This window comes from Arachis stenosperma, chromosome 6, assembly GCF_014773155.1.
Source record: "Arachis stenosperma cultivar V10309 chromosome 6, arast.V10309.gnm1.PFL2, whole genome shotgun sequence".
NCBI lineage: Eukaryota > Viridiplantae > Streptophyta > Magnoliopsida > Fabales > Fabaceae > Arachis > Arachis stenosperma.
Genome location: NC_080382.1, coordinates 111,323,478 through 111,338,512, shown reverse-complemented (window position 1 = coordinate 111,338,512; position 15,035 = coordinate 111,323,478). Strand labels below are relative to the sequence as shown.

General features: G+C 40.6%; 2 non-coding genes across 2 annotated transcripts; both read right to left on the bottom strand.

Annotated features, from left to right (window-relative positions):
- Positions 1–155: 155 nt before the first annotated feature.
- LOC130937092 (small nucleolar RNA R71) lies at positions 156–263 on the bottom strand. Its single transcript, XR_009068326.1, has one exon. It is a non-coding gene; the product is annotated as a small nucleolar RNA R71 (small nucleolar RNA).
- A 9,818-nt stretch (positions 264–10,081) lies between these two features.
- LOC130938286 (small nucleolar RNA R71) lies at positions 10,082–10,189 on the bottom strand. The gene has a single exon (XR_009069458.1). It is a non-coding gene; the product is annotated as a small nucleolar RNA R71 (small nucleolar RNA).
- Between the last annotated feature and the right edge of the window lie 4,846 nt (positions 10,190–15,035).

Genomic DNA, 15,035 nt, shown 5'->3' with positions numbered 1-15,035 from the left:
TAGATCCTGAAGTATACAGGCTCATGCTTTTCCCTTTTGCTGTAAAAGACAGAGCTAGAACATGGTTAGACTCACAACCTAAAGATAGCCTGGACTCTTGGAATAAGCTGGTCACGGCCTTCTTGGCTAAGTTCTTTCCTCCTCAAAAACTGAGCAAGCTTAGAGTGGATGTTCAGACCTTCAAACAGAAAGATGGTGAATCCCTCTATGAAGCTTGGGAAAGATACAAGCAGATGACCAAAAGGTGTCCTTCTGATATGCTTTCATAGTGGACCATTTTGGATATATTCTATTATGGTCTATCTGAGTTCTCTAAGATGTCGCTGGACCATTCTGCAGGTGGATCCATTCACCTAAAGAAAACGCCTGCAGAAGCTCAAGAACTCATTAACATGGTTGCAAATAACCAATTTATGTACACTTCTGAGAGGAATTATGTGAGTAATGGGACGCCTCAGAGGAAGGGAGTTCTTGAAATTGATGCTCTGAATACCATATTGGCTCAGAATAAAATGTTGACTCAGCAAGTCAACATGATCTCTCAAAGTCTGAATGGAGGGCAAAATGCATCCAACAGTACTAAAGAAGCATCTTCTGAAGAAGAAGCTTATGATCCTGAGAACCCTGCAATGGCAGAGGTGAATTACATGGGTGAACCCTATGGGAACACCTATAATTCTTCATGGAGAAATCATCCAAACTTTTCATGGAAGGATCAACAAAAGACCCAACAAGGCTTTAATAATGGTGGAAGAAACAGGCTTAGCAATAGCAAGCCCTTTCCATCATCTTCTCAGCAACAGACAGAGAATTCCGAGTAAAGCTTCTCTAGCTTAGCAAATATAGTCTCTAATCTGTCTAAGGCCACTTTAAGTTTCATGAGTGAAACAAGTTCCTCCATCAGAAATTTGGAGGCACAAGTGGGCCAGCTGAGTAAGAAAATCACTGAAACACCTCCTAGTACTCTCCCCAGCAATATTGAAGAGAATCCAAAAAGAGAGTACAAGGCCATTGATATAATCACAATGGCCGAATCCAAAAAAGAAGGGGAGGACGTGAATCCTAATGAGGAAGACCTCATGGGACGTCCTCCAAACAAAATGGAGTTCCAAACCAAGGAACCTAAGGAATATGAGGCTCACCTAGAGACCATAGAGATTCTATTGAACCTCCTTTTACCATTCATGAGCTCTAAGAACTATTCTTCCTCTGAAGAGGATGAAGATGTAACTGAAGAGCAAGTTGCTCAAAATCTAGGAGCCATCATAAAGCTGAATGCCAAGTTGTTTGGTAATGAGTCTTGGGAAGGTGAACCTCCCTTGCTCATTAGTGAACTAGATACATGGGTTCAGTAAACTCTACCTCAAAAGAAACAAGATCCTGGTAAATTCTTAATATCCTGTACCATAGGCACCATAACCTTTGAAAAGGCTCTGTGTGACCTAGGGTCAAGTATAAATCTTATGCCACTCTCTATAATGGAGAAACTGATAATCTTTGAGGTACAAGCTGTCACTTTCTCATTAGAGATGGCAGACAAATCAATAAGACAAGCTTATGGATTGGTAGAGGACGTGTTAGTGAAGGTTAAAGGCCTTTACATCCCTGATGATTTCATAATCTTAGACACTAGGAAGGAGAAGGATGAATGCATCATCCTTGAAAGACCCTTCCTAGCCACAGCAGGAGCTGTGATTGATGTTGATAGAAGAGACCTAGTCCTTCAATTGAATGGGGACTACCTTGTGTTTAAAGCTCAAGGATCTTCTTCTACAACCATGGAGAGGAAGCACGATAAGCTTCTCTCAATACAGAGTCAAACAGAGCCCCCACAATCAAACTCTTAGTTTGGTGTTGGGAGGCCACAACCAAACTCTAAGTTTGGTGTTGAACCCCCACATTCAAACTCTAAGTTTGGTGTTGGGAGGTCCCAACAATGCTCTGATGATCTGTGAAGCTCCATGAGAGCTCACTGTCAAGCTATTGACATTAAAGAAGCGCTTATTGGGAGGTAACCTAATTTTTATTTATCTATATTTTTATTGTTCTTTTATGTTTTATTAGGTTCATGATCATGTGGAGTCACAAAACAAATACTAAAATTAAAAATAGAATAAAAAATAGCAGAGGAAATAGCACACCCTGGAGGAAGAGCTTACTGGCGTTTAAACGCCAGTAAGGAGCATCTGGCTGGCGTTCAACACCAGAACAGAGCATGAATCTGGCGTTGAACGCCATAAACAAGTAGCAGTCTGGCGTTCAAACGCCAGGATTACACCCTGAGGAGAGCTGGCGTTCAACACCAGAACAGAGGATGAATCTGGCGTTGAACGCCAGAAACATGCTGCAGACTGGCATTGAACGCCCAAAACAAGCATAGAACTGGCGTTTAACGCCAGAAATAGGCATCAATCTGGCGTTAAACACCAAGATTGCATGCAGATGGCGTTTTACACGCCTAATTGGTGTAGGGATGATAAATCCTTGACACCTCAGGATCTGTGGACCCCACAGGATCATCTCAGGATCTGTGGACCCCATAGGATCCCCACCTACCTCAACTCACCCTCTTTCTTCTTTCACACAATCCAATAACACTCTTACTCAAACACCCTTCACCAATCACCTCAATCTCTCTTCCCCATCACCTCTTCACCACTCACATCAATCCACTCTTCCGCATAAACCCCACCTACCTTCAAATTCAAATTCTCCTTCCCACCCAAACCCACCCTAAATGGCCGAACCCAACCCCTCTCCCTCTACTATATAAACTCCTACATCCTTCTTCATTCTCACACAACACAATCCTCTATTCTCCCCCTTGGCCGAATACACATCTCTCCCCCTCTCCTCCATATTTTCTTCTTCTTCTATTCTTTCTTCTTTTGCTCGAGGGCGAGCAATATTCTAAGTTTGGTGTGGTAAAAGCATAGCTTTTTTTGCTTTTTTCATAACCACTTATGGCACCTAAGGCAGGAAAAACCTCTAGAAAGAGGAAAGGGAAGACAAAAGCTTCCACCTCCGAGTCATGGGAGATGGAGAGATTTATCTCAAAGGTCCTTCAAGACCACTTCTATGAAGTTGTGGCCAAGAAGAAGGTGATCCCTGAGGTCCCTTTCATGCTCAAGAAAAATGAGTATCCAAAGATCCGATATGAGATCCAAAGAAGAGGTTGGGAAGTTCTAACCAACCCCATTCAACAAGTCAGAATCTTAATGGTTCAAGAGTTCTATGCCAATGCATGGATCACTATGAACCATGATCAAAGTATGAACCCGAATCCAAAGAATTATCTTACAATGGTTCAGGGGAAATACTTAGATTTCAGTCCGGAAAATGTAAGGTTGGCATTCCACTTGCCTATGATGCAAGAAGATGCACGCCCCTACACTAGAAGGGTCAACTTTGATCAAAGGTTGGGCCAAGTCCTTATGGACATATGTGTTGAAGGAGCTCAATGGAAAAGAGACTCTAAAGGCAAGCCAATTCAATTGAGAAGACTGGACCTTAAGCCTGTGGCTAGAGGATGGTTGGAGTTCATCCAACGCTCCATCATCCCCATTAGCAACCGATCCGAAGTTACTGTGGATCAGGCCATCATGATCCATAGCATCATGATTGGAGAGGAAGTAGAAGTTCATGAAGTCATCTCTCTTGAATTCTACAAATAGCCGAAAAGCCCTCTACCTTGGCAAGGCTAGCTTTTCCTCATCTCATTTGCCATCTACGCTACTCAGCTGGAGTTATCATAGAAGGAGACATCCTCATTGAAGAGGACAAGCCCATTACTAAGAAGAGGATGGAGCAAACAAGAGAGCCTACTCATGGATCTCAAGAGACGCATGAGGAAGCTCACCATCAAGAAATCCCTGAGATGCCTCAAGGGATGCATTTTCCTCCAAATAACTATTGGGAACAACTCAACACTTCTCTAGAAGACTTGAGTTATAACATGGACCAATTAAGGGTGGAGCACCAAGAGCACTCCATCATTCTCCATGAGATTAGAGAAGATCAAAGAGCTATGAGGGAGGAGCAACAAAGGCAAGGAAGAGACATAGAGGAGCTCAAGGACATCATTGGTCCTTCAAGAAGAAGACGCCACCATCACTAAGGTGGACTCATTCCTTAACTTCCTTGTTCCTATTTCTCTGTTTTTCGGTTTTAAGCTTCATATTTGTTTATGTTTTGAGTCTTTATTACATTATCATTAGTGTTTAGTAACTATGTCTTAAGGCTATAAATAATTCCATGAATGCTTCATCTCTCTTAAATGAAAAAATGTTTCTAATACAAAAGAACAAGAAGTACATGAGTTTCGAATTCATCCATGAATTTAGTTTAATTATATTGATGTGGTGACAATACTTTTTGTTTTCTGAATGGATGCTTGAACAGTGCATATTTTTTATCTTGTTGTTTATGAATGTTAAAATTGTTGGCTCTTGAAAGAATGATGAAAAAGAGAAATGTTATTGATGATCGGAAAAATCATAAAATTGATTCTTGAAGCAAGAAAAAGCAGTGAATAACAAAAGCTTGCGAAAAAAATTTTAAAGAAAGAAAAAGAAAAAGCAAGCAGAAAAAGCCAATAGCCCTTAAAATCAAAAGGCAAGGGTAAAAAGGATCCAAGGCTTTGAGCATTAATTGATAGGAGGGCCCAAGGAAGTAAAATCTAGGCCTAAGCGGCTAAATCAAGCTGTCCCTAACCATGTGCTTGTGGCATGTAGGTCCAAGTGAAAAGCTTGAGACTGAGTGGTTAGAGTCGTGACCCAAAGCAAAAAGGAGTGTGCTTAAGAGCTCTGGACACCTCTAACTGGGGACTTTAGCAAAGATGAGTCACAATCTGAAAAGGTTCACCCATTCATGTGTCTGTGGCATTTATGTATCCGGTGGTAATACTGGAAAACAAAGTGCTTAGGGCCACGGCCAAGACTCATAAAAGTAGTTGTGTTCAAGAATCATCATACTTAACTAGGAGAATTAATAACACTATATGAACTCTGAGTTCCTATAGATGCCAATCATTCTGAACTTCAAAGGAAAAAGTGAGATGCCAAAACTGTTCAGAAGCAAAAAGCTACAAGTCCCACTCATCTAATTAGAACTAATATTCATTGATAGTTTGAGATTTATAGTATATTCTCTTCTTTTTATCCTATTTATTTTCAGTTGCTTGGGGACAAGCAACAATTTAAGTTTGGTGTTGTGATGAGCGAATAATTTATACGCTTTTTGGCATTATTTTAGGTATTTTTAGTAGGATCTAGCTACTTTTAGGGATGTTTTCATTAGTTTTTATGCTAAATTCACATTTCTGGACTTTTCTATGAGTTTGTGTATTTTTCTATGATTTCAGGTATTTTCTGGCTGAAATTGAGGGACCTGAGTAAAAGTCTGATAGAGGGCTTACAAAGGACTGCTGATGTTGTTGGATTCTGACCTCCCTACACTCGAAATGGATTTTCTGGAGCTACAGAACTTCAAATGGCGCACTCTCAACAGCGTTGGAAAGTAGACATCCAGGGCTTTCCAGCAATATATAATGGTCTATACTTTGTTCGAGTTTAGATGACGAAAACTGGCATTCAACGCTAGTTCCATGCTGCTTTCTGGAGTAAAATGCTAGAAACACGTCACGAACCAGAGTTTAACGCCAAAAACACGTTACAACTTGGCGTTTAACTCCAGAAGAAGCCTCTGCACGTGTAAAGCTCAAGATCAGCCCAAGCACATACCAAGTTGGCCCCGAAAGTGGATTTCTGCACTTAGACTTATTTTTGTAAACCCTAGTAGCTAGTCTAGTATAAATAGAATATTTTATTATTATATTAGACATCTTTGGTCTCAGTTTTAATCTATTGTTCATCTTAGGAGACTATTGATCATGTTTTGGAGGCTGGCCTCTCGGCCATGCCTGGACCACCACTTATGTATTTTCAACGGTGGAGTTTCTACACAACATAGATTAAGGTGTGAAGCTCTGCTGTACCTCGAGTTTTAATGCAAAGTACTACTATTTTCTATTCAATTCATGCTTACTCCTATTCTAAGATATTCGTTGCACTTCAATATGACAAATGTGATGATCCGTGACACTCATCATCATTCTCACCTATGAACACGTGATTGACAACTGATGAGCGGATAATTTGTATACTTTTTGGCATTGTTTTTAGTATGTTTTTGATATGATATAGTTAGTTTTTAGTATATTTTTATTAGTTTTTAATTAAAATTCACTTTTCTGGACTTTACTATGAGTTTGTGTGTTTTTCTGTGATTTCAGGTATTTTCTGGCTGAAATTGAGGGACCTGAGCAAAAATCTGATTCTGAGACCAAAAAGGACTGCAGATGCTGTTGGATTCTGACCTCCCTGCATTCGAAGCGGATTTTCTGGAGCTACAAAAGCCCAATTGGCGCGCTCTCAACGGCGTTGGAAAGTAGACATCCTGGGCTTTCCAGCAATATATAATAGTCCATACTTTGCCCAAGATTTGATGGCCCAAACCGGCGTTCAAAGTCACCTCAAGAAATCCCAGCGTTAAACGCTGGAACTGGCACCCAAATGGGAGTTAAACGCCCAAACTGGCACCAAAGCTGGCGTTTAACTCCAAGAAGAGTCTCTACACGAAATTGCTTCATTGCTCAGCCCAAGCACACACCAAGTGGGCCCGGAAGAGGATTTTTATGTCATTTACTCATTTCTGTACACCCTAGGCTACTAGTTTCTTATAAGTAGGACCTTTTACTATTGTATGGAAATCTTTTGATCATTTTTAGATCTCTAGATCATCTTTGGACATTTTAGTTCTTAGATCATTGGGAGGCTGGCCATTCGGCCATGCCTAGACCTTATGCTTATGTATTTTCAACGGTGGAGTTTCTACACACCATAGATTAAGGTGTGGAGCTCTGCTGTACCTCGAGTATTAATGCAATTACTATTGTTCTTCCATTCAATTCCGCTTGTTCTTTGTCCAAGATATCACTTGTTCTTCAACATGATGAAGGTGATGATTGACGCCCATCACCATTCTCACCCATGAACAAGGTGACTGACAACCATTCTTGTTCTACAAGCATCTGAGGCTTAGTGAATATCTCTTGGATTCTTTAATCGGAGTCTTCGTGGTATAGGCAAGAACTGATGGCAGCATTCAAGAGAATCCGGAAGGTCTAACCTTGTCTGTGGTATTCTGAGTAGGATTCAATGACTGAATGACTGTGACGTGCTTCAAACCTGTAACCTACTGGGCGTTAGTGACAGACGCAAAAGAGTTATTCTATTCCGGTAGGGGAGGGAACCGAACCGGTGATTGGCCGTACTGTGACAGAGTATTGAGCATTAGCTTTCACTGCGAGGATGGGAGGTAGCTGCTGACAACAGTGAGACCCTATACGAGCTTGCCATGGAAAGGAGTAAGAAGGGTTGGATGAAGACAGTAGGAAAGCAGAGAGACGGAAGGGAAGGCATCTTCATGCGCTTATCTGAAGTTCCTACCAATGAATTACATAAGTATCACTATCTTTATCTTTTATGTTATTTTCGTTCATCACCATATACATCTGAGTTTGCCTGACTAAGATTTACAAGATGACCATAGCTTGCTTCAATACTAACAATCTCCGTGGGATCGACCCTTACTCACGTAAGGTTTATTACTTGGACGACCCAGTGCACTTGCTGGTTAGTTGTGCGAAGTTGTGTAATGCCATGGTATTGAGCGCACCAAGTTTTTGGAGCCATTACCAGGGATTATGAGAGTTGTGAAAAATATAGTTCACAATTTCGCGCACCAAGTTTTTGGCGCCGTTGCCGGGTATTGTTCTAGTTTTGAGCAAGCCTTTGGTAACATCAGTGCCAAGATCCGGCAACAACATCAAATTTTTGGTGTTATTGCCCGGGATTGTTCAGGCTGGACAACTGACGGTTCATCTTGTTGCTTAGATTAGGTATTTTTTCGAAATTCTTGAAGATGAATTCTAGAGTTTCATGATGATTTGTTGAAATCTGGCTGGCTGAGAAGCCATGTCTAATCTGATTGGACCGAGGTTTCAACTTATCACCACAAGAGCTTGTTGATTGCGTATCAATCTTGCTTTTGGAGCAGTGATTTGCTAAGGCTTGGCTGACCTTTGGTCATGTCTAGTGTTTTGGACCGAAGCTTTCCTTGAAAGCTTGGCTGGCTGTGAAGCCATGTCTAATTCCTGGACCGGAGTCTTAGACTAGCATTGCACTGATTCCTGGAATTCTCATTGAGAATTTTGATACCTTTTTCCACTTAATTTTCGAAAAAAAAAAAATTTACAAAATCATAAAAACCAAAAATATTTGATGTTTCCTGCTTAAGTCTAGTGTCTCATCTTAAGTTTGGTGTCAATTGCATGCATTCATTCATGTGTCTTAAGGATCCTCAAGTAATTCTTGATGATTTTTGTGTTCTAATCTTTGAATTCTATTGACTTGAAGTATTTTGTGTGTCTCATATGCATTCTCATATTGTTAGTGTCAGTAGTATACAAACTGCTAAGTTTGGTGTCTTGCATGCATTGTTAATTGATTCCTTTTGCATTTTGATTATTAAAAATCCAAAAATATTTTTAATTTGTGTCTTTTCAAGTCAATGATACAAGGAATTGAAGATTCAGAACACACTGCAGAGGAATTATACAGAAAAAGCTGAGCATTCAAAAATGCCCAGTGAAGAAGGCAGACTGGCGTTTAAACGCCAGCCAGGGCACCTGGTTGGGCGTTTAACGCCCAAAGAGGTAGCATTTTGGGCGTTAAACGCCAGAATGTATACCATTCTGGGCGTTTAACGCCAGGATGGTGCTAGGGGGAAGATTTTGTTTTCAAATCAATTTTTTTTCAAGTTTTTCAAAACCAAATCTTTTTCAAATCATATCTTTTCAATCAAATGTTTTCAAAATCAATTTCTTTCCTTTTTCAAAGATACTTACTAACAATTAATGATTTGATTGAACATTTTTTGCCTTTTCTGTTAAGGAAGGTTTTATGTTTGAATCATATCTTTTCTTGTTAGGCAAGTCACTAATTTTCCAAATCAAATCTTTTAAAATAATTTTCAAAACATATCTTTTAAAATGGTTTTCAAATCATATCTTCTCAATCACATCTTTTTAAGACAATAACCTTTCAATCATATTTTTTTATCATATCTTTTTCAAATTAGTTTTCAATCAAATCTTTTTAGTTTCTAATTTCAAAATCTTTTTCAAAAATCACTTGATTTCTCTTCCACTTTCAATTTTCGAAAATTATCAATCAAATTTTCAAAATGTTTTCAAAATCTTTTAAATTGAATTTTCGAAAATTCTCTTCCCTCCTTCTCACATCCTTCTATTTATGGAGTACCACTCCTTCTTAATGCACAATTCGAACCTTATCTAATTAAAGTTCAAATTCTCCTTCTCCTTCTTCTTTCTATTTCTCTTTTCCTCTGACACTTCAAGGAATCTCTATACTGTGACATAGAGGATTCCATATTTTCTTGTTCTCTTCTCTTTCATATGAGCAGGAGCAGAGACAAAGGCATTCTTGTTGAAGCTGACCCTGAACCTGAGAGAACCTTGAAGCGAAAGCTAAGAGAAGCCAAAGCACAACTCTCTTTAGAGGACCTGACCGAATTCTTCAAAGAAGAAGAACCCATGGCAGCCGAAAACAACAACAATGCCAACAATGCAAGGAAGGTGCTGGGTGACTTCACTGCACCTACTCCCGACTTCTATGGGAGAAGCATTTCTATCCCTGCCATTGGAGCAAACAACTTTGAGCTTAAGCCTCAATTAGTTTCTCTAATGCAACAGAATTGCAAGTTCCATGGACTTCCAATGGAAGATCCTCATCAGTTTTTAGCTGAATTCTTGCAAATCTGTGACACAGTCAAGACTAATGGGGTTAACCCTGAGGTCTATAGACTGATGCTATTCCCTTTTGCTGTAAGAGACAGAGCTAGAATATGGTTGGATTCTCAACCTAAAGAAAGCCTGGACTCTTGGGAAAAGCTAATCAATGCCTTCTTGGCAAAGTTCTTTCCACCACAAAGATGGAGTAAGCTTAGAGTGGAAGTCCAAACCTTCAGACAGAAGGATGGAGAATCCCTCTATGAAGCTTGGGAAAGATACAAACAATTAATCAGAAGATGTCCTTCAGACATGCTTTCTGAATGGAGCATCATAGGTATTTTCTATGATGGTCTCTCTGAACTATCTAAGATGTCCTTGGATAGCTCTGCTGGAGGATCTCTTCATCTGAAGAAGACGCCTGCAGAAGCTCAAGAATTGATTGAAATGGTTGCAAATAACCAATTCATGTACACTTCTGAAAGGAATCCTGTGAACAATGGGACTAGTCAGAAGAAAGGAGTTCTTGAGATTGACACTCTGAATGCCATATTGGCTCAGAACAAGATATTGACTCAACAAGTCAATTTGATTTCTCAAAGTCTGTCTGGGATGCAACATACACCAAACAGTACTAAGGATGCTTCATCTGAGGAAGAAGCCTATGATCCTGAGAACCCTTCCATGGAAGAGGTGAATTACATGGGAGAACCCTATGGAAACACCTATAATTCTTCATGGAGAAATCACCCAAATCTCTCATGGAAGAATCAAGAGAGGCCTCAACAAGGTTTCAATAACAATAATGGTGGAAGAAACAGGTTTAGCAATGGCAAGCCTTTTCCATCATCTTCTCAGCAACAGACAGAGAGTTCTAAGCAGAATACTTCTGACTTAGCAACAATGGTCTCTGATCTAATAAAGACCACTCAAAGTTTCATGAATGAAACAAGGTCCTCCATCAGAAATTTGGAAGGACAAGTGGGTCAGCTGAGCAAGAAAGTTACTGAACTCCCTCCTAGTACTCTCCCAAGTAATACAGAAGAAAATCCAAAAGAAGAGTGCAAGGCCATCAACATGGCCGAATATGGAGAGGAAAGAGAGGAGGAGGACGCCACTGAGGAAGACCTCAGTGGGCGTGTACCAACCTCCTCTGAGTTCCTCAATGAGGAACAATGGGAATCTGAGGCTCAAAATGAGACCATAGAGATCCCATTGGACTTACTTCTGCCATTCATGAGCTCTGATGAGTATTCTTCCTCTGAAGAGGATGAGTATGTCACTGAGGAGCAAGTTGCTAAATACCTTGGAGCAATCATGAAACTAAATGACAAGTTATTTGGAAATGAGACTTGGGAGGATGAACCTCCCTTGCTCACCAAAGAACTGGATGACTTGTCTAGGCAGAAACTGCCTCAAAAGAGGCAGGATCCTGGGAAGTTTTCTATACCTTGTACCATAGGCACCATGACCTTCAAGAAGGCCTTGTGTGACTTAGGGTCAAGTGTGAACCTCATGCCCCTCTCTGTAATGGAGAAATTAGGGATCCTTGAGGTGCAAGCTGCAAAGATCTCACTAGAGATGGCAGACAACTCAAGAAAACAAGCCCATGGACTTGCAGAGGATGTTCTGGTTAAAGTTGAAGACCAGTACATTCCTACTGATTTCATAGTCCTAGAGACTGGGAAGTGCATGGATGAATCCATCATCCTTGGCAGACCCTTCCTAACCACAGCAAAGGCTGTGATTGATGTTGACAGAGGAGAGCTAATCATTCAAGTGAATGAAAAATCTTTGGTGTTTAAGACCCAAGGATATCCCTCTGTCATCAGGGAGAGGAAACATGAAGAGCTTCTCTCAAAACAGAGCCAAACAGAGCCCCCACAGTCAAACTCTAAGTTTGGTGTTGGGAGGCTACAACCAAACTCTAAGTTTGGTGTTGAAACCCCACATTCAAACTCTAAGTTTGGTGTTGGGAGGTTTCAACACGGTTCTGAGCATTTCTGAGGCTCCATGAGAGCCCTCTGTCAAGCTAATGACATTAAAGAAGCGCTTGTTGGGAGGCAACCCAATGTTTTATAATTAATTATTTTCTTTTGTTATTTTATCTTTTTTGTAGGTTGATGATCATAAGAAGTCAAAAACAATGAAAAAAGCAAAAACAGAATGAAAAACAGGAAGAAAAACAGCACACCCTGGAGGAGAAGAAGCTGGCGTTCAAACGCCAGTAATGCTAGCTGTTGGGCGTTTAACGCCCAGTCTGGCACCATTCTGGGCGTTTAACGCCAGAAAGGGGCACCAGACTGGCGTTAAACGCCAGTAAAGGCAAGAACCTGGCGTTAAACGCCAGGAATGGGCACCAGCCCGGCGTTTAACGCCAGAAATGGCTCAAAACGTAATTTTGAGCAACATTTGGTGCAGGGATGACTTTTCCTTGACACTACAGGATCTGTGGACCCCACAGGACCCTACCATCACTCTCTCTCTTCTTCCCCCATTCATCAATCACCTCAACACCTCTTCCCCAAAAACCCCTCACCTATCAAATCCCATCTTTCTCTTCACCACTCACATCCATCCTTCATAAAACCCCACCAACCTCACCCTTCAAATTCAAACCACTTTCCCTCCCAAACCCACCCATAATGGCCGAACCTTCACCCCCCTCTCTCCTATAAATACCCTTCTTCAACTCTTCATTTTCACACAACCTAAACACCCTTTCCTACCCTTCTTGGCCGAACACACTACCATCTCCCTTCTTCCTCATTTTTTCTTCTTCTACTCTCTTCTTTCTTCTTTTGCTCGAGGACGAGCAAACATTTTAAGTTTGGTGTGGTAAAAGCGTTGCTTTTTCATTTTTCCATAACCATTTATGGCATCCAAGGCCGGAGAAACCTCTAGAAAGAGGAAAGGGAAGGCAAAAGCTTCCACCTCCGAGTCATGGGAGATGGATAGATTCCTCTCAAGGGTGCATCAAGACCACTTCTATGAAGTTGTGGCCTTGAAGAAGGTGATCCCCGAAGTCCCCTTTTCACTCAAAAAGGGTGAATATCCGGAGATCCGCCATGAGATCCGAAGAAGAGGTTGGGAAGTACTTACCAACCCCATTCAACAAGTCGGAATCTTGATGGTTCAAGAGTTCTATGCCAATGCATGGATCACAAAGAACCATGACCAAAGTGTGAACCCGAATCCAAAGAATTATCTCACTATGGTTCGGGGGAAATACTTGGATTTTAGTCCGGAGAGTGTGAGGGTGGCGTTCAACTTGCCTATGATGCAAGGAGATGAGCATCCTTACACTAGAAGGGTCAACTTTGATCAAAGGTTGGACCAAGTCCTCACAGTCATATGTGAAGAGGGCGCACAATGGAAGCAAGATTCAAGAGGGAAGCCGGTCCAATTGAGAAGGCATGACCTCAAGCCCGTGGCTAGAGGATGGTTAGAGTTCATACAACGCTCAATCATCCCCACTAGCAACCGGTCCGAAGTTACCATAGACCGGGCCATCATGATCCATAGTATCATGATTGGAGAAGAAATAGAGGTTCATGAGGTTATAGCCCAAGAACTCTATAAGGTGGCGGACAAGACCTCCACCTTGGCAAGGTTAGCCTTTCCTCATCTCATTTGTCACCTCTGTTATTCAGTTGGAGTTGACATAGAGGGAGACATTCCCATTGATGAGGACAAGCCCATCACCAAGAAAAGGATGGAGTACACAAGAGATCTCACTCATCATGAGATCCCTGAGATTCCTCAAGGGATGAATTTTCCTCCACAAAACTATTGGGAGCAACTAAACACCTCCCTAGGAGAACTAAGTTCCAACATGGGACAACTAAGGGTGGAGCATCAAGAACACTCCATCATCCTTCATGAAATTAGAGAAGATCAAAGAATCATGAGGGAGGAGCAACAAAGACAAGGAAGAGACATTGAGGAGCTCAAGCACTCCATAGGATCTTCAAGAGCAAGAAAGAGCCGCCATCACTAAGGTGGACCCGTTCCTTGATTTCCTTGTTATTGTTCTTCTGTTTTTCGAATTTTAATGCTTATGTTTATCCATGTTTGTGTCTTGTGATCATTATTGTCTTAGTGTCTATGCCTTAAAGTTATGAATGTCCTATGAATCCATCACCTTTCTTCAATAAAAACGTGCCTAATTGATAAAAGAAAGAATTGCATGAATTTTGAATTTTATAATAGTTTAATTATTTTGATGTGGTGGCAATATTTTTGCTCTCTGAATGTATGCTTAAACAGTGCATATGTCTTTTGAATTTGTGGTTCATGAATGTTGGCTCTTGAAAGAATGATGAAAAAGGAGACATGTTACTGAGGATCTGAAAAATCAATAAAATGATTCTTGAAGCAAGAAAAAGCATTTCAAAAACCGAAAAAAAAAACGAAAAAAAAAGAGAAAGAGAAAAAAAAAGAAAAAAGAGAGGAATAAGAGTTGTGATCCAAGGCAATAAGAGTGTGCTTAAGAACCCTGGACACCTCTAATTGGGGACTTTAGCAAAGCTGAGTCACAATCTGAAAAGGTTCACCCAATTATGTGTCTGTGGCATGTATGTATCCGGTGGTAATACTGGAAGACAGAGTGCTTTGGGCCACAGCCAAGACTCAATAAATAGCTATGTTCAAGAATCATCATACTTTACTAAGAGAATCATTAACACTATCTGGATTCTAAGTTCCTAAAGAAGCCAACCATTCTGGATTTCAAAGGATAGAGTGAGATGCCAAAACTGTTCGGAGGCAAAAAGTTAAAAACCCCGCTCATCTGATTAATACTGATCTTCACAGATGTTTTTGGAATTCATTGCATATTCTCTTCTTTTTATCTTATTTGATTTTCAGTTGCTTGAGGACAAGCAACAATTTAAGTTTGGTGTTGTGATGAGCGGATAATTTGTATACTTTTTGGCATTGTTTTTAGTATGTTTTTGATATGATATAGTTAGTTTTTAGTATATTTTTATTAGTTTTTAATTAAAATTCACTTTTCTGGACTTTACTATGAGTTTGTGTGTTTTTCTGTGATTTCAGGTATTTTCTGGCTGAAATTGAGGGACCTGAGCAAAAATCTGATTCTGAGACCAAAAAGGACTGCAGATGCTGTTGGATTCTGACCTCCCTGCATTCGAAGCGGATT